We start from the raw sequence: 25,905 nt of genomic DNA on the forward strand, positions 1-25,905 counted from the left end.
TGCTAACGGATACGTCCGTCGTAAGTCAGATGTTGATTTCTGCCGTTATTTCACGCAGCGTTACTTGTCTGTTAGCACTGACGATTCCATGCAAACACCGCTGCTTTCGGCCGTTAAGTGAAAGCCGTCGGTCACTACGTTGTCCTTGGTGAAAGGTGTTGTTGTTGTTGTGGTCTTCAGTCCTGAGACTGGTTTGATGCAGCTCTCCATGCTACTCTATCCTGTGCAAGCTTCTTCATCTCCCAGTACCTACTGCAACCTACATCCTTCTGAATCTGCTTAGTGTATTCATCTCTTGGTCTCCCCCTACGATTTTTACCCTCCACGATGCCCTCCAATACTAAATTGGTGATCCCTTGATGCCTCAGAACATGTCCTACCAACCGATCCCTTCTTCTGGTCAAGTTGTGCCACAAACTCCTCTTCTCCCCAATCCTATTCAGTACCTCCTCATTAGTTATGTGATCTACCCATCTAATCTTCAGCATTCTTCTGTAGCACCACATTTCGAAAGCTTCTATTCTCTTCTTGTCCAAACTATTTACCGTCCATGTTTCACTTCCATACATGGCTACACTCCATGCAAATACTTTCAGAAATGACTTCCTGACACTTAAATCTATACTCGATGTTAACAAATTTCTCTTCTTCAGAAACGCTTTCCTTGCCATTGCCAGTCTACATTTTATATCCTCTCTACTTCGACCATCATCGGTTATTTTGCGCCCCAAATAGCAAAACTCGTTTACTACTTTAAGTGTCTCATTTCCTAATCTAATACCCTCAACATCACCCGACTTAATTCGACTACGTTCCATTATCCTCGTTTTGCTTTTGTTGATGTTCATCTTATATCCTCCCTTCAAGACACCATCCATTCCGTTCAACTGCTCTTCCAAGTCCTTTGCTGTCTCTGACAGAATTACAATGTCATCGGCGAACCTCAAAGTGAAAGGTAATACCTGAAATTTGGTATTCTCGGAACACCCGTGACACTGTGGATCCCGAAATTTTAAATTCCCTAACTATTTCCGAAATGGAATGTCTCATGCGTTTAACTCGAACCATCACTCCGTGTCCAAAGGCTTGCGGCCATTATCACGTCGGACACGTTTTCATATGAATCAGCTGAGTAGAAATGACGTCTCCGCCAATGCACTGCTCTTTTATAACTTGTGCACGCGACGCTCCCGCCATCTGTATATGTGCATATCGCAATCCCAAGACTTTCGTCACCTCACTGTAAAGCATTTAAATATGTTGAACTCGTAACATTTACTAACGCTGCACAAAACACAAGCCCATGCCTCACAATAACAAGGATAGTAGGAAACTCCGGAAACTGCTTATGACGGTCTCTAGCGTGCTTTTCTTCGTGTGATTTTAAAATAAGTCACTAGACTGAAAGACCGAACATCATGTCTTTCTAGATACGCTATCCCTCAGGTACAATTTGTGCAGTGGTACGAACCCTTGGCATAACTTTGTCTCAGATTCTCAGATTCCGTAAGCCATTAAAAACAGAAGATGACAATGGTAAGTGCGAAGTTGACAGAGTCTCTCCAGCGCTGTGTGGGTGACCAACGCCCGAGTATTACTAACAGCAAGCATCCTCTACTGGCCGCTGCCTCTCAACAAGAATGGTGCCTCTGACATTGACCAAGGGGTTGTAAGTAGGCTGTTTAGGTTTTTATGTTGGTAACGCCACGTAGCGCTCTATATGAAAATCACTGACTGTGCTGTGTAAACTCTGTGGCTGGTTGGCATTGTTGGAATAGTCGCTATTGTAGTGTTGGCCAGTTGGATGTGAACAGCGCAGCGTTGCGCAGTTGGAGGTGAGCCGCCAGCAGTGGTGGATGTGGGGAGTGAGATGGAGTTTTGTGAGCGGATGATCTGGACGTGTGTCCATAAGAGAGATTAAATTTGTAAGACTGGATGTCATGAACTGATATATATATATATATATATATATATATTACATTGTTTGTTCTCTATCAAAATCTATCATTTGCTAACTATGCCTATCAATATCAATAGTTAGTGCCTTCAGTAGTTAGAATCTTTTATTTAACTGGCAGTATTCGCGCTCGCTGTATTGCAGTAGTTTGAGTAACGAAGATTTTTGTGATTCATGAAAGGTATAGGTTATTGTCAGTCAGGGCCATTCTTTTGTAGGGATTTTTGAAAGTCAGATTGCGTTGCGCTAAAAATATTGTGTGTCAGTTTAATGTTGATCAGAGTAAGTAAAGAGAGAAATGTCTGAGTACGTTCAGTTTTGCTCAGCTGTTTGAAAATCATATAACGTAAGGGGTTTACCAACACAGTAATTCATTAATTTTTCTAAGGGGACGTTTCAGGGTGTGCAACTCCTTAAGCACCATCAAGTGACACCATAATGCCATTGATAATATAAGATTTTAACTGAGGATAAATTTTTGTAATGAGATGCATCTTCAATATCTTCCGTAGACATTGTACGTTAGCTAAACCAGACGGAGACGGTCTAAATTACATTTTCTCGCTCTCTCCAATTCTGTTTCCTCAGTTTCACTACCAGCTGGATATAATGGTTAATTACAAAAAAATGAAGCAGATAAATTAATGACGAGAGTTACAGCACTGGAAACAATAAATCTCAGATACACTGAAGTTCAGTGGTTCCAGTCTACACAAATGCTTAATTAATGGAAAAAAGAAGGAAACGGTAGCGTAAGAACAGCTGTATCCGCACATTCTACAAAGAAGTTATATTTTGTGATTCCAGAGCAGTAATATCGGCAGTTATCAGCATACAAGATCCAAAAAATCGTTCACGTTGAAGGAGCCCAATAAGTAATTAAACGTCTACGACAGAAGAACAACTGTAGTTCAGTGGGTACCATTTTACTGTGGCTTAGATTGTAATAATAATTCAGATTTTCTGGCCAAAAAGGACCAAAAACTAAACAGATTGGGGAAACTAACATGTCGTATTTTGCAGTGAAACGCTTTATTAATAACACATTTTTAATGCTGGGATGGTTCCTTTGAAAGGGCACGGCCGACTTACTTTCCTAATCTGATGGGACCGATGACCTCACTGTTTGGTTGCCTCTGCCCACCCAACCAACAACATATTTCGAGAGGAATTAAAATAATCCAATAAAATTTCACGTGAGGGAAAGATCTGGAAAAAAACTAATGGAGAACCGGTAGTAAACTTTTCGCGGGCTATTCTCAACTGTTGCTAAATTTTTCATGATGAATACATCCGCTCCAGTTGTACTTGCCAAATCCTTTTTTTGAATTAAAAAAATCGAACACATGACCCAGGTTTCGGGATTCAAACCCATCTTCTGGAGCCACAAAAAAAAAAAAAAAAAAAAAAAAAAAACGGAGAAAACTAAGACGGATTCTTTCTTCATAAAATGAATTAGCTTTAAAATGGCCCATACAAACGTGAAGATCAGATTATACCTTGATTGCGTACGAGAAAGTCGTACCAATCATGTAAAAAATTCAGCAAATTTATCAAGTAGCAAGCGAGATCCCGTGCGGATGAACCATAAGAAGGGTACGTTCTTATGTCTCTCACGCACGGGACTCGGTAGTGGACCGAGAAGATAAGCTGAACCCATATTCTGCTTGAAGAATTAAATCTGTGAGGACGGGTCGCGATTCGTGCTTGGGTAGCTCAGTTGGTAGAGCACTTGCCCGCGAAACGCAAAGGTCCCGAGTTCGAGTCTCGGTCCGGTACACAGTTTTCATCTGCCAGGAAGTTTCATATTGTGCTTGACTGCTGGACACGGCTCTTTGGCAGCCCACCTGCATATGATCTCCATACTGCAGTCTCCAGAATTTGTTCTGTCATAAGATTGGTTCGATCACGAACAACAAACATTTAAAAGAGTTTAGAAAATTACGTGTTTGTAATTCAGATTTGACAAAATTGTATTGGGAATAAAGGCGGCGAATGACAATAAGTCGAGTGCCAGAACATTGAAATAATAATAATAATAATAATTTACGTAATACATTCTTTTAATAAAAGTTGCTGGTCTCGAAGTGAGCACTTATGTGCCATGAATATGTTGAGTGAATAAATGCTTTAACTGTAAATGTTTTGATTTAATTATGTGTAACTGCATACTCATCTAATTAATAAAAAAGTATCCTACGAATTGGGGAACCAAGCTACAAAATATTCACAAAGATATTTTTTTATCTTTTTGGATCTGCAGCTCTTGTCTTTCTTTCCGTGTCTGCAGCTTAATTATTGGACATACTCTACTGGCCATTAAAATTGCTACATCAAGAAGAAACGCAGATGACAAACGGGTATTCATTGGACAAATATATTATACTAGAACTGACATGTGATTACAATTTCACGCGATCTGGGTGCATAAATCCTGAGAAATCAGTACCTAGAACAACCACCTCTGCCCGTAATAACGGCCTTGATACGCCTGGCCATTGAGTCAAACAGAGCTCGGATGGCGTGTACAGGTACAGCTGCCCACGCAGCTTCAACACGATACCACGGTTCATCAAGAGGAGTGACTGGCGTATTGTGACGAGCCAATTGCTCGGCCACCATTCACCAGACGTTTTCAATTGGTGACAGATCTGGAGGACGTGCTGGCCAGAGCAGCAGTCGAACATTTTCTGTATCCAGAAAGGCCCGTACAGCACCAGCAACATGGGGTCCTGCTGAAATGCAGGGTTTCGCAGGGATCGAATGAAGGGTTGAGCCACGGGTCGTAACACATCTGAAATGTAACGTCCACTGTTCAAAGTGCCATCAATGCGAACAAGAGGTGCCCGAGACCTGTAACCAATGGCCCCCCATACCATCACGCCGGGTGATACGCCAGTTTGGCGATGAGGAATACACGCTTCCAATGTGCGTTCACCACGATGTCGCCAAACACGAATGCGACCATCATGATGCTGTAAACAGATCCTCGATTCATCCGAAAAAATGACGTTTTGCCATTCGCGCACCCAGGTTCGTCGTCTACACCATCGTAGGCGCTCCTGTCTGTGATGCAGCGTCAAGGGTGACCGCAGCCACGGTCTCCGAGCTGATATTCCATGCTGCTGAAAACATCGTCGAACTGTTCGGACAGATGGTTGTTGTCTTGCAAACGTCCCTATCTGTTGACTCAGGGATCGAGACGTGGCTGCACGATCCGTTATAGCCATGCGGATAAGATGCCTGTCATCTCGACTGCTAGTGATAAGAGGCCGTTGGGATCCAGCACGGCGTCCCGTATTACCCTCCTGAACCCACCGATTCCATATTATGTTAACAGTCATTGGATCTCGTCCAACGCGAGCAGCAATGTCGCTATACGATAAACAGCAATCGCGATAGGCTACAATCTGACCTTTATCAAAGTTGGAAACGTGATGGTATGCATTTCTCCTCCTTACACGAGTCACCAAAACGTTTCACCAGGCAACGCCGGTCAACTGTTGCTTGTGTATGAGAAATCGGTTGGAAACTTTCCTCATGTCAGCACGTTGTAGGTGTTGCCACCGGCGCCAGCCTTGTGTGAATGTTCTGAAAAGCTAATCATTTACATATCAAAGCATCTTCTTCCTGTCGGTTAAATTTCGCGTCTGTAGCACGTCATCTTCGTGGTGTAGCAATTTTAATTGCCAGTAGTGCAGCTTCCGGCTTTTATGCAAAAGCACTGTTTTTTCTTGTTACCCAAATATGTTTCGTCACCTCTCTGCCATCATCAGCGGGTTTTGGTTACTGAAAACTGTAAAAAGTCAACATATTACAGGTAGTAACTGATTTAACAAAGTGAATCCTAAAGAAATCACATTTACATCGTTTGGTTTGCAGATGACAAACTATCAGTGCAGGACACCATGCAGATGGTCCTACAAAACCGTATACTGTAACATCATGGTAATAAGAAAAACGAATAAAAACTTTGTCACTTTGTTAGACCAGTTACAAAGTAAAATATATTCACTTATTACAGTTTTCAATAAATAAAATCCACTGATGATGGCACAGAGGCGCCGAAACATATTTGGGAAAAAGAATAAGCAGTGTTTTTGCGTAAAAGAAGGAACATATATCCAATAAAGATATTTTTGTTCATATCAAAAGCCAAAGTAGTTCCATACTAATGACATGAGCGTTGGGGAGCAGGTTCATGATCGCCGCTCTTGGCAAGGTCCTTGCGAAGGTGGTTTGCAGTTGCCTTCCTCACATGTGGCAGGTGTGTGTGTGGATGTCTGTGACGAGTGCTTGGTGCAGTGTAGTGCTGGGTTTTGTGTTGTTGTGGACGAATAGAGAAGGAAGAGTGCGAAATTCGGCGCCAGCACACTGCCTACATCTCTCGAATAGCCGCGGGGGGCGGGGGGTACCGAGATCAGCGTTAACGTCACTATCTGACGGACGCATCACCATCAAGAGTGTCGCACGCCCCCACTTCCTGAGACGGTGCGGAGAGGTCTGGACTTTAATCCAGCACACTGGCGCAAAGGAACTTTACGCCACCACCTCTCCTCCTCTTGCCGGCCAAATACTTGCAGAGAAAATTTGCCACCATCAAGATTCGAACCGGCTTACCTCCGAGTCGAGGTGCCTCTGCACTAGCGCACGTTAGCGACCTCGGCTACGGAGTCTGGTTCATTTGTTCATATATCTACATGACAGTCAAAAATATGAAACAGGAAAACAAACCAAACACCTAATAATGTCCTGTTGGTTACAAAAATATAATATAAATAAAAACAAAAGAAACCCATTGATTAAAACAGGACGTAAATTTTGAAAACGTTTATTTAGTTCTGATGCCATCTCTAACACTTTGTTTGCTTAGGAAACAGTTCAAATCTCCTAATGTAAGGAATTTATTGCGTTGTTAAAGCTGGGCGGCATAAGCACAGCTTAAAAATGTTTTTTTAAACCTACATTTTCTGAAAAACAACAATAAGGGACTTTTCGGTCCGTCTTGATGCAAAGCACTTTTGTTATTTATTTATTTATTTTCCAAATAAAAATATCGCCATCATCACTGGGTTCTTTAATTCTCATTTATCGTACATCACAGCACGGATTTAAGATTGTTGTCGCTGTTTGTGCAAATAGCGATAATTATCTTAAAGCCATGCTGTGACATGTAGTAAGTACGAATTAAAGAATTCACTGATGATGGTGGTATTTTTATTTGGAAAATAAATAAATAAATAACAAAAGTGTTTTTCACCAAGACGGACCCAAAATTCCATTATTGTCGTTTTTTGTACGCAAACAGGGACCAATGGAAGAGTTCGAAGATAAAATTATTGTGCTACATTTTCTGGGTTGCTTGCTAAAGTGTATACAGGGCCAGCATTTGACAAGATGAATGTGGACCCCCGCCCCCTCCCCCCCGTTCAACACATCGTAAGTATGATAGGTACAACCGATTCTTAATACCCAAGGACTAGGAGTGGCTGTTATCGCTGAAACAACAGGTTTTCGGTTTTTTCATGTCGGTTTAACCTGACACTTACAAGCGCTCAAAATAACCAGTTTCTGAAATAACCGACTTTCGATTTTTTATTCCTATTATTTCCTGTAATAAACGTCGAAGTCCAAAACATGACTGAAAAATTTGGCTCACTCAATTTCAAGATACACAGAATCTAAGTATTAAATTAAATAGGCGAATAAAAGAAAACTTATTCCGCCAACTGTTCGCTGCTTTTCTTGAAAAGTGATATGTGGTTGAATACTACAAAAAATCACCAGTGTTATCCTATTTATTCTAATGTTTGAACCTCTGTTCAAAAACGGGCGTTGCGAATAGTCAGTGCTACAGTGTGACAACTGAGACTGAAGAAATCTATTTTTCGTGTTAATTTGTCCGTTTTCAAGGCGTACAAGCGGATAAAGGCGTGTTATGCAGGTACACGCAGCGGATCACCTACTTTCTATTTTTAATTCATACTACGAATGAATCATTGTAAGTTTTTAATTAATTACTTTTACCATAAATTGCTTTCTCTTTTTTTATTTCATAGAAATGGCAGACAAGTCTTTAATCTTTCAAAGCAAATGAACCATTGTACTTCATTGCTACATCACTTTGTAGAAATATTTCCAAACTAAGGTTTGTGTCATTCTGTAGAATAACCTATGTCCGGCGACAACAGCCCAAAGACTACTTTAGAGACCAGGTTGGGGCAAGCCTTGCACACCGTACGCACATGCGTAGAAAACTTGTAGACACGAAACACCGCGATAGGGACATTATCGGTCTCAGTAGCGCTGTACTAGTCCTTATGCAATGTGTGTGTTGTCCGTTTGCATCAGCATTATTATTAAAATAGCACTGATTGCTTTTCTTGTTTTCTATAATAACGCAATATTTCAAACCAATGCAGATTTTGCGAGTAAAAAAGAAAGGTTTATTTAAAAATGAAACAATTTAGGACGTCTGCTATGTCTAATTGATATTCCGATTTTTTATTCGCTTATTAATAACCAATAGAAAACACTTGTTATAAACGAGGCAAAAAAAATACCGCAAAAGGGTGGTTATTCATAACTGAAATGTCGGTATCTGTTTTAACAGATCGGTTTTTCCCATCCGTACCAAGGACTGAAACAAGATGACCCTCGTCGCCCCAGTTCGACACACTATTGTGCACTCTTGTTAGCTAGACGCCTGAATTCGTCATCATATGGCTGCTTGTTCCACTGTGTTGATTACCATGGGGTTGGTGAAGCTGACAACGTGAGTAAAGATGTTTTCGACTTCGAAATTTCACTCTTTGTTCCCTCTCTTCTAGAGCAGAAAGTCTTATATTAGCCTTCCGACTTACCCATTTGAGTCCATGGGAGAAGTACAGATGAACACACCAACGGTACAGCAAGACTGTGTTCTTGAGAGTGTACTGCTAGCGCTCTACCATTATAAAACTGAATGTCGCCTCAGAAAGCTGTTCCAAGGTTTCTTTTTTTTTTTATTTTTTTTGTACAGAGAACTGGTGAACTGTTGTTATGATGAAGTTGTGCCTTGATGTGAGAGGGCGTCCATGACGTGAGGACACTGGGGACGGATTTTGTGCGGGTATGCTGCTGCCACATTTAGGACGTGCTTGGAACAGGCAGCAGAAATCGGACGCCAGGGCGTTGGAACGGCCAGTCTTTCTGTAGCTCGGTAAGGCCCTTTTACGCGATCGCCTTTCTGGTTCCAGTTGACTATTCGAGACAAGCGGGTCTACCGCAGCGCCCCTGGCGTTTTTTTTTTTTTTTTTTTTTTTTTTTTTGAGTCTCGTCTGTCTCGAGTGGTTGTTTCCGTTTACGCATCAGTGCCAAAACTGTGTGTGTTGTGAGAGGTGTCTGCCGTGTAGTCTGGCATCTTAACGATAAAAGTGAGTTCATGGGAGACTAACGTTTTTACGAAAAACTAGAAATATAGTAGCCAAATGTTGGAGTAGGCTATGATAACAGAGTTAATCAACGTCCACAGCAATATTCACAGTGGAAGTTCTTGTCGAAGGTCGTTTGGTAAATTCTCTACACTCCTGAGAACTGAAAGAATAGGAAAAGTGTCATCCAGTTTTAGAAAGTACCGGTATATATTTATCTGTCCGGGAAGGTATATACCAACAAACACATCAAATAATATCTAGAACAGTAAATAGCGTCTTTTTGCTTTATCCTTTAAATCTTGTTTTCGAGCTAAGTGCCAAATAACGCCGAAAATTATTTTTCTCTTCAAATAACTTCGATCTTTTCAAGGTTGAAATATTTTTCTATGAAAATGCTTTATCTATTTACGTTCTTATTTGTGCATAGTATAGGATTTTTCCTCGTAATACGTAAATATCTTTTTGATCTCTGATATTCGTCTATCTTGTAAGAGAACAGTAGCAGGAAAAAATGTCAGGACCCTGTGAAAGTTTTTAGTTTTTCCCGAAAACAAAGGAAACAACAGAATAAATATTAAGGAGACGAGAAAGCACGAAAGCCATTACCGTAATAGTGGTCAGCTCGGCCAGAATAGGTTAACTTTCGACTTGACAGACGCCGCCCAAGTCCGCTCTGTCTGCACATGCGTAGTGTCCAGCGTACTCGGAAATTTAGAACTCCACAGTCGGCAAAATCTATAGATAATTGACGCCATAAGCACACTTCCGTCATGGTTGGCTGCTGATTTATACGCAGACAAAAAAAAATGTGCTTTGAGTAGTCGACTTTCGCCAGAAAGTAGTTCCTTTAAAACGGGTTGACAAGGAAGGGACAGAGGATAGACAGGGGACTATTTCGTCAGCCTTCTGTGGTCAGCATATCCACCTCGAGTCCACGACAGCATCGACACCACCACTGCACAAAAGCATCGGCATAATTTTTACTGGGAACAGTCTGACAACCAAACAAACCCAAGTTGTACAGCGATCGCTAAAGCCGCAATAGTATCTTTCACACTTGGCAACGTTAGATCTACAGTTTGGGCCAATAACACATAACCATATCTGAAACTGTGTGAAAATTTTATAGTGAATGGAAAGATTGCACGTCACATTCCAGAAGGAGCAAATGTCCCCTTTTGTGGGCGGCAAAGATTGCAATGTGTGTGTGTGTGGGGGGGGGGGGGGAGGGGGGAAGACCAGGCTTTGACTACAGTAAGTAGATTCAAGAGGCAGTACCTTCCAGTAGGTAGTTATGCAGAGATGCTTGCAAAGGATACAGTAGTGTGGAGAGCTGCATCAAACCAGTCTTCAGACTAAAGACACCACCACCACCACCACCACAATAACAACAGCAACAACAACAACACAGCAATGGAAATGAAAAAAGGATGAAAGCCCAAGGATGAAGATTATTATGACAAATAGTTGTTTCGACATTTACAGGATGGCAGTGTCATCAAGTTGCATGTAACTAAATAAAATAATACTGTAACACACCATAACAGAAAAAAAATTGGATTTATTACTTCTGATATGTTACGGAAACTAAACTGCAGTGTTTGATGATAAGAGTCTGTATTTTTAGCCATGAACTTGGGACCGAAGACCAGAAGAATAACAAGTACAACAGCATGCTTGGAGTCATGAAATGGATGTGTGATAAAAAAAGGACGTAACGCACGGAAAGCTATACAGAGAAAAGTTTCGTAAACTGGCATCATTCCAAGTGGAAGACATTGACTAGCGTGGAAAGAAACTAACGGAAAAGACACTGGATCGTTCAAGCGAGGGAGAGTGCTGGCTGAGATTCTCGATGCAATCTGAGGAGATTGAGTTTGACTGCGTGGGGGGAGATGCATTAACAATACTCCGTCAACTTACCCTTCAAATGATCATTTCAGGGAGCACAGTTGACGAAACAATAATTGTCACATCAAAATCATAATCAAAGTGTGCAAGCAACGTGACCAAATGATTTTGAACTCAGGATTGAGTTCGATCAACGGATTACATTGTAATACACTGAGGGAAACGGTCCCCAGTGTGAACAGTTGCTGCGTACTTAAATCGTCACTATAAACTGTAATTTGTTGATATGTAAATTGAAGGTGGAGGGGAGTGGAAGTAAGGAAAGGAAAGGGAAGGGATTATCGATTACTGACGTCAGTTACATGGGGACATCATGCGGAATCAGCAGCGACGAGTGAAAATATGTAACGGACCAGAATTCGAACCCAGGAACTCCTACTTGCAAGGCAGGTGCCAAGCTGGGCCTCAGTGTCAGCGCAACTGCGCGGACCATCTCTGCGCGGCTCGCAGTCGATCCACATTCCCACAGAGCGGCACATGTCTGCAGCCCCCAGCCGTTTCCTCCATGCTCGCTGCTCTGAGATTTCCTCGAAAGGTTGGACACACTTGTGCGTCTGCACTGAGGAAGGTGGATCCATTACCTTTTTAGGCGAATCATTTATATGAAAGAACAGGCACCACGCACCATTAAGACGTACAAGTATGTTCGACCGCTCGCTCACCGATAGATCTGTGCCTACAGATTGGAAAATAGCGCAGGTCGCACCAGTGTTTAGGAAGGGTAGTAGGGGTAATCCATCGAACTACAGACCTATATCATTGATGTCGGTTTGTAGTAGGGTTCTGGAGCATATACTGTAATACTGTATTCAAACATTATGAATCACCTCGAAGGGAACGATCTATTGATACGTAATCAGCATGGTTTCAGAAAACATCGTTCTTGTGCAACGCAGCTAGCTCTTTATTCGTACGAAGTAATGGTCGCTATCGACAGGGGATCTCAAGTTGATTCCGTATTTCTACATTTGCGGAAAGCTTTTGACACCGTTCTTCACAAGCGACTTCTAATCAAGCTGCGGGCCTATGGGATATCATTTCAGTTGTGCGGCTGGATTCGTGATTTCCTGTCATGAAGGTCGCAGTTCGTAGTAATAGGCGGCAAATCATCGAGTAAAACGGAAGTGATATCAGGTGTTCCCCAGGGAAGCGTCCTGGGACCTCTGCTGTTCCTGATCTATATAAATGACCTGGGCGACAATCTGAGCAGTTCTCTTAGGTTGTTCGCAGATAATACTGTAATTAACCGTCTAGTAAGGTTATCCGAAGACCAGTATCAGTTGGAAAGCGATTTAGAAAAGATTGCTGAATGGTGTGGCAGGTGGCAGTTGACGCTTAATAATGAAAAGTGTGAGATGATCCACATGAGTTCCAATAGAAATCCGTTGGAATTCGATTACTCGATAAATAGTACAATTCTCAAGGCTGTCAATTCAACTAAGTACCTGGGTGTTAAAATTACGAACAACTTCAGTTGGAAAGACCACATAGATAATATTGTGGGGAAGGCGAGCCAAAGGATGCGTTTCATTGGCAGTAAAGAGACAGCTTACACTACACTCGTTCGTCCTCTGTTAGAATATTGCTGCGCGGTGTGGGATCCTTACCAGGTGGGATTGACGGAGGACATCGAAAGGGTGCAGAAAAGGGCAGCTCGTTTTGTATTATCACGTAATAGGGGAGAGAGTGTGGCAGATATGATACGCGAGTTGCGATAGAAGTCATTAAAGCAAAGACGTTTTTCGTCGCGGCGAGATATATTTACGAAATTTCAGTCACCAACTTTCTCTTTCGAATGCGAAAATATTTTGTTGAGCCCAGCCTACATAGGTAGGAATGATCATCAAAATAAAATACGAGAAATTAGAGCTCGAACAGAAAGGTTTAGGTGTTCGTTTTTCCCGCGCGCTGTTCGGGAGTGGAATGGTAGGGAGATATTATGATTGTGGTTCGATGAACCCTCTGCCAGGCACTTAAATGTGAATTGCAGAGTAATCATGTAGATGTAGATGTAGACCTCCTGCGGTAACCTCAGAGTAGTGGGCGTGGAGGAAATTGACGGGGACCGCAGATAGGTGGCGCTCTGTGGGAATGTGGGTCGACTGCGAGGCCTGCTGAGATAGTCCGCGCAGGTGCCAGGGAGCAGTGGTTAACACACCTGCCTAGAAAGCAGCAGATACACCAGTTCGACACACATTTTCACTCGTCACTGATGATCAATGGATTCGCTTAATGTCCCTGTGGAGCTTTTTGCCCCCTCCACCTTCAGTTTATGTATAATGTATCACAGATGCGTATTCCGAGTGGTGTCTGTCCTTTCTGACATGTCAGAAAGAACAGAGACCACACATTCATATAATGTAATTTTTTGATTCCAATAAAAAGTAAATTAGTTCTCCATCTCAAAGCAGTCATTTTAGTATCCTCTACTGTCAGCTAATTTTCACCATAAATGTGTGTGTGTGTGTGTGCTTGTGTGTTTGTGAGCCAATAAAGGCGAATGTTGCGAACTGTATTACGCAGTACACAGCTGTATTAGTTATTTACTTTTGACAATCGATTTCACACCAGCAGGGTCATAAAATATTTTCAACTGTGTATTCTAAAACTTAATGCTTACTCATTCTGAAAAGTTCTGCTACAATATAACATTTACATTGTAAGACTGAGGACACGTTTGGTATATTACATGTTCGATTTTAGTAAAGCTTTTCAGAATGAGCAACCATTGGACTTGTGTAATACACATTTGAATCGGTTTTACGATCTGTGAGTGGTCTGAAGTCGACTGACATAGACTGTCAAAAACAGAATAACTAGTAAAGCTGTGTGTTCCGTATTGCAGTTTTTAACAATAAAATATCTAACACCACCTACTCAAAATATTTCCAAAGCAGCAACTGCTCCGCACATCAGCACTCGAATCTGGGGCCTTACTTATAGCGGACAACGCTGCCACCGACCAGGGTACACGCGGCCTCGTTCGCAACCCATTCACCATCCACATGACCGTGGGATAAACCAAACTATTCGCGTACTAATTCCCGTCATAACCCGCGGCCAACGGTGCAATTTGAACGTCCAAATGGAAATCGTTGAGAAGTTATGACGATTTTATTTTATATAGTTCAGTAACTGTCACCCTATATATAATTACTGCCATTGACAAAAAATTGTGCTGCAAATTGGTCTCTGACCCGAACCGGTGGTACAGTTGAAAAACTGGACTTTACGTATTTTGTGTCATTTCTGCGATTCATGAAAGCTGTGGAACACAGTCAGCAAGAACTATGGCGGAGCATGGTTTACTCGTACACAAAGAGTTGTTCCTACACGCTTTTCAACGTTATGGAGCTTTCTGAGAGAGTAAAAACATTAGGTACACCAGGAAACGAACGCCTCACGCAGCCTATCGTAAACACTGCTGTTACTAACTGAGCTGTACTGGGACGACTCGAAAGTTCCAGTTTTCTGGTAGGAGGAAAAACACGGGCATGCAGGGTAATGAAGAAATTTCCACTTTACAATTGATTAACAACATTGACTCTACGGTCGCAGGTTCGAATCCTGCCTCGGGCATGGATGTGTGTGATGTCCTCAGGTTAGTTAGGTTTAAGTAGTTCTAAGTTCTAGGGGACTGGTGACCTCAGATATTAAGTCCCATAGGGCTCAGAGCCATTTGAACCATTTTTGGAACAAAATTGACTGCTTTTCATGCGACTTGTTAATATACACAGTAGAACAACAACTGAGTTAAAGAGAAAACAGCCACGAACCGCACACAATTTCATTTTATAATCTGTTTCTCTCATGAGACGCGACGAGCGTCGGATCTGTAGAAAGTGCAACACTTAGCTACAACATCAGATGAAGTTAATCACTAAATGTCAGCTTACGATTTCGTAACTTAGTAAGCGTTGTCCTGGTCGTAAGACGTTAGTGTGTTAAAAGTACCGTTCGGCATCACAGTGAAGCACAAAGCGGTGTGCGCTATGTCTAATGTGTAACTGATCGCATGTATGAGCAAAGCCGAAGTATGGCCGCTACCACATCTGAGTGGACAACAAGTCTCGTGACGTTTTCCTCGCTGGCTCAGACAGGTAGAGCGACAGCGACCGTGGACTGTAAGTGTATGGTGCGGAATCATTGGCGACCACATCGCTTTTCTACAGAAAGATCTGCCAACGTTGCTCGAAAAAGTCCCACTGGAAACGCGTCGACGTATGTGGTATCAGCATGATGGTGCACCTGCACATTCCGCAATTATAGGCTGACCCTTGACAGGATGTTCGACGGGCGTTTCATAGGACGTGGAGGACGCATAAATTGGCCAGCCCGTTCTCCTGATCTTACACTTCTGGACTTCTTTCTGTGGGGTACGTTAAAGGAGAATGTGTACCGTGATGTGCCTACAACCCGAGAAGATATGAAACAACGTATTGTGGCAGCCTGCGGCGACATTACACCAGACGTCTGCGGCGTGTACGACATTCATTACGCCAGAGATTGCAATTGTGTGCAGCAAATGATGGCCACCACATTGAACATCTATTGGTCTGACCTGTCGGGACACACACTATTCCACTCCGTAATTGAAAACGGAAACCACGTGTGTACGTGTACCTCACCCCTCATGGTAATGTACATGTGCGTCAGTGAAAAAGACCAATAAAAAGGTGTTAGCATGTGGGCGTAATGTGCTGTTCCAGTCTCTTCTGTACCTAAGGTCCATCACCGTTCCCTTTGGATCCCTACGTAATTCGGTGCTCTCCGATACACACGATCGAACAGCGGAGGAGTGGTACTCAAGCGTCAACTTTAGGTTACAATATCTCCAGATGTAATTAAAATTTTACAATGCAACAAACGGCACTGATTACGTATTTGTTTATATGTTCAGATGTGCTAACAAAACTAACGGGGTTCCATTTAAAAAAACGTAGGTTTGTGTTAAAAAACATACTTCCGTGCATTTTCGTATGGTTTGTATTAAACAATTACACTAGCCCCTCTCCTTACGTTCTGTCTGTGGAATCGGTTCGTCAGTATTTGATGTGGTTTACGAAATATATCCAGCGGTAACGTCAGGTGACTCACCCTGTATATCATACGCACGTTACAGCCGTCCTTAATAAATACTGCCTCTTCAACATATCGACCATTCCTTGGACCGCAACAGCGCACGGAGACAGAGACACCTTTAACAAACAAGATACTGTTGATTTCCCATTTAAATGATTATGATGTGATAATTTGAATTATCTGTTGCATTGTGGAACAGGCTCGCCGAAACAATTTAAACAACTATTTCTGTTTAATCGGCTGCAGCTTCCATCTAGAAATGTAACTACATATATATGGTGTCCAAAAAATGTGCTTGAATATTTTAGAACCCAATGACACGGTACGCACCGGTCACGAAAACGGACAGCGGCCGGGAGACCGGTGTGCTGGCCGCATGCCCCTCCGTATCCGCATCTGGTGACGCCTAAGGGCTGAGGATGACACGGCGGCCGGTCGGTACCGGTACTGTTGGGCCTTCAAGGCCTCTTCGGATTTGTTTTTAAACATAATAAGTAACCAAATGTAGAAGACATGTGGCCAATCCAGTGCATGAACACAAAAAGAAATAGTGTGTGTGTGTGTGTGTGTCTGTGTATGTACATAGGCGCACTCTGTCAACGGCAGAGATGCGTAGTTGTCCCGCTTCACCCCCCCCACCCCCACCCTCCCTCCCTTCTGGGGGAAAGAAACTTATGAGCTTCACCAAACGAACTCTCAGGTTTCCCCACTATACAATTTAGTAAGAGTTCGAAAAAATCAAGAGCATTTAATGGATACTGAGTAGCAGAAGGTGTTCCCAGAGTCATTTGTCGTGAAATTTCAAAACCATTTCGCCGTCCGAGTATATTCTCCTTTCAGCTGAAATTTCCAGGTGGCTCTGGGTTCCCAAAGCTCTCAGTAGCGTTGTACATTTGATTCATCATGTTTTTCTTCCTCTTGTTACCAGATAATCTTAAACTACTGAAAATGTGAATATTGAAAGAATTCGCATAATCTGAACGTTAGTCTCCCGACAGCAAAATAATATGTACAGACCACAGGCAAAGAATACTCTCTGAGTCACGTACGCTGTAGGTGGCAGGTAGGTCTTATAATGTGGTCACATTTGTATGGTGATTTAATACTTTCCAAATGAATAAAGTTCTGCAAAAAGCATTAGGTTGAGAAATTTCTGAAGAGCGTATCCATGATCTTGGCTGCAGGAAGAGAAGGAATGGGTCAGGGGGAGGGGGGGGGAGATATAGGGGGCATTGATACACTAGTTTTGAGGCGAATAGCGAAGCAGTCCGGATGGACTCGCTACTTTTGCTGCTAGTCAGTGTCCATTGCATGTTCTGCCAACTTTCAGACTTATGCTGAACGAATACGTCTGCCTTTGTGGCAGACAGGATGGAAGTTAGCTTTGGGAAGACTGTTTTACTGGCGAGGAGGAGGTGGGGAGGGGTGGGTGCTGCACCTGCCCCGCAGGGCACCATGACAGGTAGAAAGCAGCTACAGAACTCGAAATAGAAGAACACTCAGTACGAGTTGCTACACACACTGCAGTTGTGAAGGCTCATACCGATTAGCATAGAACAAGTAACGAAGGCGTCGAATGCATACGAATGGTATTTCCTTTCTCACTTAGGAAGTCTGTCCAAAAAGCCTTATAGGAATGACGGATCTATCATACGATACTGATATCGGATGCAGTTGCAGCAGCGGTAGCCTCAAATGCACGCTATTTGCCGTACAGTAGAAATATCTATGGAGGGTGCATTCAGGTGCCCAGAACATAACCCGTGTTGTCAAGATATGACCTTAGGATGCCTAAGGTTCATCTGTAAAGTATCCTGTAGGTTTAGAATCTGATTGCACAGGTAGTAAGGCAGATTGCCCTTACATAAGCCGTGGATTGGCGTTTCGTAGGCACACTTGGATTTAGCTTTTAGCTTTGAGGAGGAAAAACATGTGGCATTTAGCTTCTTTGCGACAAGTACTACAGCACATGTTTACTAATTTTCAGGTTTCTGGGGCAGCCATCATTCTTTTTAGATTTTATACGCCATGTTCTAGTACGTTTCTGCCATTGTTGCATTGCGACTCGAGTTACAGCAGGTCAGTGCGTCTGAAAGTGTCCCGAAAGAAAATAACTTCACTTTCATTATTTTATTTCAATTTTTTTTGTATTTATTTTTCTTCTTTTTTAAGGGTAGCACGAAATTTTGCTTCGACGTATTTATTTAAAGCAGCCGATGTACAAGCGCCCACGAAATTACAGAATAAGCAACATGTGAAAAAATCAAGCAACTTGATAAATGTACTACAAACCCAGATATGCCCCAAATATTAAAAATATATACATAGTATCCCACGACGAATGCGCAGTAGACAAGGATACGACAGGGACGATCATTCGAAGCAAAAACGTCTAGTGAACAAGTTCTCTAAAGGGCATAGTTCAATAGCTATGAGCACTTCCTCATCTTCTAAACTGTGAAACAAACCACTTCTACTGCAAACTCTTTACTTCATTTTCAGAGGTGTTAGTCCGGAACAAAACAAAAAATGTCCAGTAAACATGGATACGTTGGGAGCTATGAGCAGTTGTTCATCTTCGCTACTGTGAAACACGTTTCTTCCACTGAGCAGATGCTCATAGCTCTTTAAGGTATGCATTTTAGACATTTTTTTCTTGTTTTGAGCGATACTATCTCTTCGCAATGTCTTGAAAGCAAAGAGCTTGCAGTAGATTAAGATTTGTTTCACAGTAAGATGAAGAAGCGCTCATACCTGTTAAGGCATGCATTGTAGAGCCCATATACAATAAAACACAGAACTATTTCTTCAAGTTAGAGAACAAAATATGTTAAGTATATTCCAGTTTAAAACAATAAAAGCTACCACAGATGAAGTATATTTAAGCTATCAGAAACAAATCAAAAGGAAGAACGTCTAACTCCTACACATTCTCTTTGAGGTTCATCAGGTCAAACGAAATGGACATTTTTTAAGCTATGGGTTTCAGTTGCCTATTATGTGTATCAGCACCGAGATCAACTATCAGCAATGACTGTTGCAGATGGGCAAAGACTTGTCAACAATCATACACATTTTACGCATATAATAACAGGTTTAAAACTGTTATTCAAAAGACAGCTAAAATAACACAACATGTCGAAGGATTCATGAAAGATAAACGTACTGTGTTCGCCACATCAAAAGAAATGCTATTTGTTCCACATGCTCAAATACCAGTAGTTTTTTGTACCTATTACGAATAAGCATATGGTAAAAACGACGTAAAGACACGTCATATTAGAAATTCGAACTTCGCAGAACGCGTAAACAAATAGCGTTATCTCAAGTCACGTGACATTCACAGTTGAAATGCGTGGAACGGAGTGCTCACTCCGTAGAGTAAATATCTCTGGAGTGAGCATTGCGTTCTGCGCATGTTGTCAACATTAACCCAGGATTGTCACGTGATCTCGGAACTTCGCTGTGCCTGTGTGCTTTCTGCACCGTTTGAAGTTTATAATATCAAGAGTTTTTGTTGTGTTTCACCGTTTGTTGATAGTGTAATAGCGATGGTGAATTACGTTGTTGCTACGGATGGAAAGAAAAATGTGTGAAAGGAGGGATAGTAACTTTGCATGGGTACATTCCATATAGCTCTAATTATAGTTTTCATTTTAGTAAGAGACACTGTATACGTTTAAAAATTTCGAGACACATTATAATTAAGACTTGATTCTGTAGACCTATTTTTCTACGATTTTATGACTATATAATAGATATTACGGCTCGTACAAAAGCTTACAAACAATCGCTTCCTCTCGTAAATTTGCTAGTGGAACAGGAAAGGGAAAGGTTAGTTGTTTCAGTAAATACTATCCTCCATGCATTTATCAGTGACTTGTCAATTATGTATAGAGATTACTCCGTCTACTATTTATTTAATGAACTGGGAGCAACTACTTAAAATGCGTTAAATAAATACCTCAAAGTGCCACCAGTAAGAAAAATTGTACTTTAGGTCGCAAAAACGAGAAAATAAATACGCAGAAATACAAGAAAAAAGGACGAATTAGCAGGGATATAACCGCTAATGTGTGGTAAATTCGGTGTTTTTCGGACACTTGCGAAAGTACTAACGTACTGTCAAGTCGTTTTGCAGGACTATCACTGCAAAAATGTACTTGAGGCTCTGTAATACTATAAAGTGCGGTATCATACCAAAAACTGCCAAAAATCGAGTGCATCTGAACTATGATACCTATCGCAAAGAAGCTGAATGTAATATCACTTGCCCTTAAAAGTTACGTAGCTGGTTTATTCCCGGTATCAAATGGATACTGTTAAAATGTCGTCGCAACATATATAAATAATCCACGTACGAAAAGAATCCGTCTGTACTAGGGATGTAGTGACATTCTAAATATACAGGGCGCTATACGAACAAACACACGACGTCCCGAGATCACGTGACCAGGCCGGCAATGTATGTTGACAACACAAAATCTGTTCTGCGTATGTGAGTCCTCACTCCAGAGATATTTAGTCTATGGCTCACTCCAGAGATATTTCCCCTGTCTGCTATTTGACAAAGAGATTATTTCACGTTTGGAAGGGAATAAACTCTTCCTAACGAAACTTGTTTCTCCCGATTGGTGACCTTCACACATTGTGCAGATTCAAGCCTCAAGAAGATCGAGTGCTGCATGACCGCCAAATTTACTGCTGGTGTTGCCTCATGATTGTAAGAAGCTGAAACTTTATTTTGGTTAACGGTGCAAATTACCTTCAGTTGTTGTAACGGTATCCAATATCTTAACTAGCTAATTTTTTCAGCTACACAGTGGGCAACTGCATTCGTTCGTTGATGAGAGATGAATTCTGTACAGTATCTTTGGATTGTTAGAGGATGTTTGATTTCCTGGCCTACTGTGGTGTCACCGCCAGACACCACACTTGCTAGGTGGTAGCTTAAATCGGCCGCGGTCCATTAGTACATGTCGGACCCGCGTGTCGCCACTGTCAGGATCGCAGACCGAGCGCCACCACAAGGCAGGTCTAGAGAGACGTACGAGCACTCGCCCCAGTTGTACGACGACGTTGCTAGCGACTACACTGACGAAGCCTTTCTCTCATTTGCCGAGAGACAGTTAGAATAGCCTTCAGCTAAGTTAATGGCTACGACCTAGCAAGGCGCCATTTGTACCATTGCATGTACCTCAAGATAGAGTCTCATTTGTATCATCCAGAATGCTGTATACCAAAGGACAATATAAAAGTTAAGTGTTCTAGTAGCTACGTTCTTTTCTTTATCACATTCATTACGAATCCTGTTCCAGACTTCGCGCCAGTCGGCGTGTGTGTACGTGTGCCCTCTCGGCTACCCGTCACTGTGGACTGGCTGCCTTGTCAGTCCACTACACCTACCATATGCCTTGACGTTAGGACTTTAGCATGTTTTCATCTGGTATTATTTTAAAGACCGTAGTCTTTACCAAACTCGTAGTAAAATTGTAGAAAATAAGAAGAACCTGATCAACAATGTAATCTTCTCTGTTGGTAAAGATATATTGCACAAGATCAATCGTTACCCGTGCTGAAAGAAGGATACATATTGTCCCAAACAGAGAGAGGTGAAAGCGATTGCTGCTTATAACTTCACACCAGTTGCAAGTATTCCAACGATTTCGAGAACTTTTCAGTTAATAAAAAGCACGAATTTCAGAGATATACTAGTCTTATTATTTAATGATTGTTTCCTATCCCTGGCACAAGAATCCATAATTAACTACAGATGAAAAATCGTTAATTATCAATTAGCTGGAATCAACGATACCCTTTGTCATCTATGTTATGAAAGAAACAACCTTCGGAATGTCACGTAGGTTCACAATTTGGTGAAGCAATTACGCACTTGGAACATACTACCTTACGTCTGCGACCAACAACAAGTTAAAGCCAGTAACTTACTATCGAAGAAGTCACAACTTACTCACCAGAGCTTCACCTGGTACACCTGTGATAAAGACTGAACCAGTATACATTTCTGCGTGTCTTTATATAAGCTCTGCCTAGTGAAGCTACGAGCCAATGGCACGTGCGCTTCCGTGGAAAAAAGCACAAGGCCTCGACGCAACTTGGCAGCGAAAGCGAGCGCCATTGGTCGCTTCTCCGCGAGCTGCGGCGGGGAAGACGCGCCGTCATCTCTTCTCCTCGCGCTCACGCCGGCGTCGATAGCTCATGTTTTTCAATGCACTATCGATTGCCTGGCAGCGACACACTAACTTTCCTTATTACGCACTTGCGGTGACATCAACAACTGTTGGATGGATTTTTTTGTTTTCTAGAAGAATAAAGATTTTTCGATCTTTTTCTAGCGTTCTAAAAACGTTCGCTTAGTATACTGTTGCATCAGGGCTTTTTGCATTCTTCTCGTCTTCCTGTTTGTCGCCGTATAAGTACAGCCACTTAACAAATGCAACAGCTATGCAATAGTTTAACTCACAACTCCTGGGAAACACTATGATAGTTATTACTTTTCTCTCACTATTATTTAAAGAAATAAGATATACGTCCGTGTAATGCGAAATTAAAACTGACACATTGCAGTAATAAGACTGTTTTTAGTACTACAGAGAGCCGTTAAACACACTGTTTCTACAGCAAGTTCAGTCGCGGACTAAGTGCACACAAACAAGACTCATCGTGAGACTCGATGGGTATCTGGAGCAGGGAAAACTTGGTCTGAGATAACCAGCGCGCTCTGAACCTGCGAGAGAAGAGTGCCACGTTTTATGTGTGTGTTTTTACAGTCGCACGTAACTTAACCTCTGCGAGCCGTCGTTTAGAAGCTACAGCGATCTGGAGCACACCCATGCTTCAGTCAGTGCTGAGTGGTTAATGAAGGCTATGAAATCGTACTTCTGTAGTTCCTGTCGAAACTGTAGCGGTCTCTCCATTCAGTTATGTCACCAAATATTGCTAAATTATTATGAATGCAAGAGATGTAATTTAAGAAAAAATCAGATTGTTTCTATTATTTTGTGTTTCAGTAGTTAAATTAGTTTGCTGAAATAGTTATAACTATGTATTTAATACATTCCAGCATAAGAAATAAAACGATACATATCCCTCAGGAGCGCACGATTGATTTGACTGAAATATACGATGTTCTCGTCGTGCGGGCTATTTCTTGCATTACAACCTGATCTACTTCTACAATTATACACTGCGAACGACTGCGAAATGCAAGACGGAGGGCAGTTCCAAATGAATCAGTTCTTAAGTCTTCATCCCATTCAAATGAACTATGCCTCGCGAGAAGAGTTGTTGGTTGAACTTCTCTGACAGCTTTAATTACTCTAAACCTGTGAGTTTGTAGTTTATTCCTAGATTCTTCACTTAAAGCTGGTGAGTTACAGGTATTTTCCCCGTCCGCTAAAAGATCTTTTTTTAAGACTGAGTAGTGTCAAATTTAAATTTTCTTTGTTTTGTATACTTGCTGTAGTGTCCGTTCTTGTAACACAACTGCTTCCCAGCAAGGCTTGTTCTTGAAAAAAACTTCCTGTTATCTGAAGTCCTGATAATCGCTACATAACCCGAAATTTTGCGTGACAGAAACACAAAAATTCTGTTCAAGTTTTCTTGGTAGTGCAAAATTCGTTTAAAACAGACAGCTACTAGTTTCATCAGTGTCTATTGTCGCAATAAAAGTGTAATTGAACGTTTCTAAATCGTATTTAAGTAATACATTTCGTATTTTTTACTAGTTAGATAGACGCGATCTAGGCCTAAATTTTTCTAGTTATAAAATGTTGAAAAACCTGAACAAACACGCTTGATAACGTAAATTCTCTAAAAGCAAAGTAATTACTAATTCAGTCTCCTGTCATTGTATCTCTAAATCAACACAAAAACAACAACAAAGACACATAAGACCTTTGAGTCGTTTTTTGTTTACACACATCCAATCTTGCGTCCTTGTCAAATTTAAAACATTCTTTAAATTTAATTACTCTTTCGAAACTGACCACGGGTGGGAAATGTGGGCGCTGTTATAGCCTAGTGAGTAGAAGGATTTGTTGCCAATCTTGTAGGAAATATTTTCACTGGAGGGGGGTGCAGTGGGGAGAATGTTGGGAGAACAGAAGAGGCTCTCTCCTGGAACTGCAGAGAATGCTGTAGGAATATTTTGATTGGGGAACAGGAAAGGAAAATCTGTACCCTTCAGGCACAGTTGGAAGAAGCAAGGAAGGAACTGATAAGGATCAAGGGAGCTAGGGGGGAGGTGGGTGGTTGGGAACTGGCAGCTGGTAGGAGGATAGGAAGAAACAGAACGCGAACTGACAGTTTTATCATCAACACCAAAAATGGGTATCTACCACTGACAGAGTTAAGTGGAGAAGAGCATCAGGTAGAACGAGGAGCAGGAAATGTGCAGCACACTTCAACAGAGGCCAAGAAGCCTATGAATGTACAAAGTGTTAGGTGGAAGAAAGTGCTGCTGCTAGGTAGTAGCCATGGGTGAGGTGTAGGCCCTCAGTTACAGGAAAGTTTTGGGACAATGTACCAGGCCACCAGTATCTTCAAGCCAAATGCACGGCTAAGTCATGTGATAGAGGACTTTATGTAAGGACTTTACAAAAGAGGATCATGTAGTGATAGTGGGTGGGGCAGGAAACAGTTTGGACAGGGATGGGGCTTATGACATAGGTGGTGACGACAACATAGCTTCCTGACTCATGGCACCAACGTATACTTTGTTGAGCTGTTCTGGCAATATGATCGACCACACCTTGATGGAACCGTGAGACGAATCAGTTAGGGGTTAGGAAATGCTCTGAGGACAGCCAACTTCGGTCATGTTTCTCTGGTGCCCATCGGGACTATGAACAAATGGGGTTTCACTGGGCATGGCCTACACCTAAACAGGACTGGGAAGGGAAGATTGGTACAGCTGATTCATGAAGGTATAGGGGCTGGAACTTGGGCCATACATGGTTCTCATCCTATCTTTTCAACAGAAAACAGTGTGTGTCTGTATCAGGCTTACCACATAACAACAGTCATTCGAAATGTGAAACCATCAGGCAAGGGGTGCCCCAGGGCTCTATTTTAGGTCCCCTGCTGTTCCTATTATACATTAATGACCTTCCATATGCAGTGTCACAAAATGCAAATTTTGTCTTATTTGCAGATGATACAAGTATTTGTATAAAAGTACCCGTGATCTCACTGAGCAATCAGCTAATGAAATATTTGTAAGTATCAATGGCTGGTTCACAGCAAATGGATTGTCACTGAATTTTGACAAGACCCAGTACATACTGTTTAGTACCTCACAAAGAATACCTGACACTATAAGTATAATGTATTCAAACAATGAAATTAAAGCTGTAGACAGTGTAAAATTTTTAGGAAAACTCACACTCTAGACCTAATGAAACGCCTTTGTTCAGCTAAATTTGCGGTACGCATGATAGCAGAAATAGGTGATTTAAAAATGAAGAAGTTAGTTTATCCGGCCTACTTCCATTCACTAACGAGTTATGGAATCATCTT

General features: G+C 41.8%; 1 protein-coding gene across 2 annotated transcripts in view; it reads right to left on the bottom strand.

The window, feature by feature from the left end:
• LOC126240049 (uncharacterized) overlaps positions 1–22,474 on the bottom strand; it is a 69,072-nt gene extending 46,598 nt beyond the window's left edge. Inside the window, exon 1 of one of the 2 annotated variants that reach the window (XM_049947902.1) lies at positions 22,341–22,474. The gene's annotated coding sequence lies outside the window, so the exon portion shown is untranslated. Of the gene's footprint in view, positions 1–16,380; positions 16,482–22,340 lie in introns of those variants that run through there. The other variant, XM_049947903.1, reaches the window with a different exon arrangement.
• Between the last annotated feature and the right edge of the window lie 3,431 nt (positions 22,475–25,905).

Source organism: Schistocerca nitens, chromosome 1 (assembly GCF_023898315.1).
Source record: "Schistocerca nitens isolate TAMUIC-IGC-003100 chromosome 1, iqSchNite1.1, whole genome shotgun sequence".
NCBI classification, from domain to species: Eukaryota; Metazoa; Arthropoda; class Insecta; order Orthoptera; family Acrididae; genus Schistocerca; species Schistocerca nitens.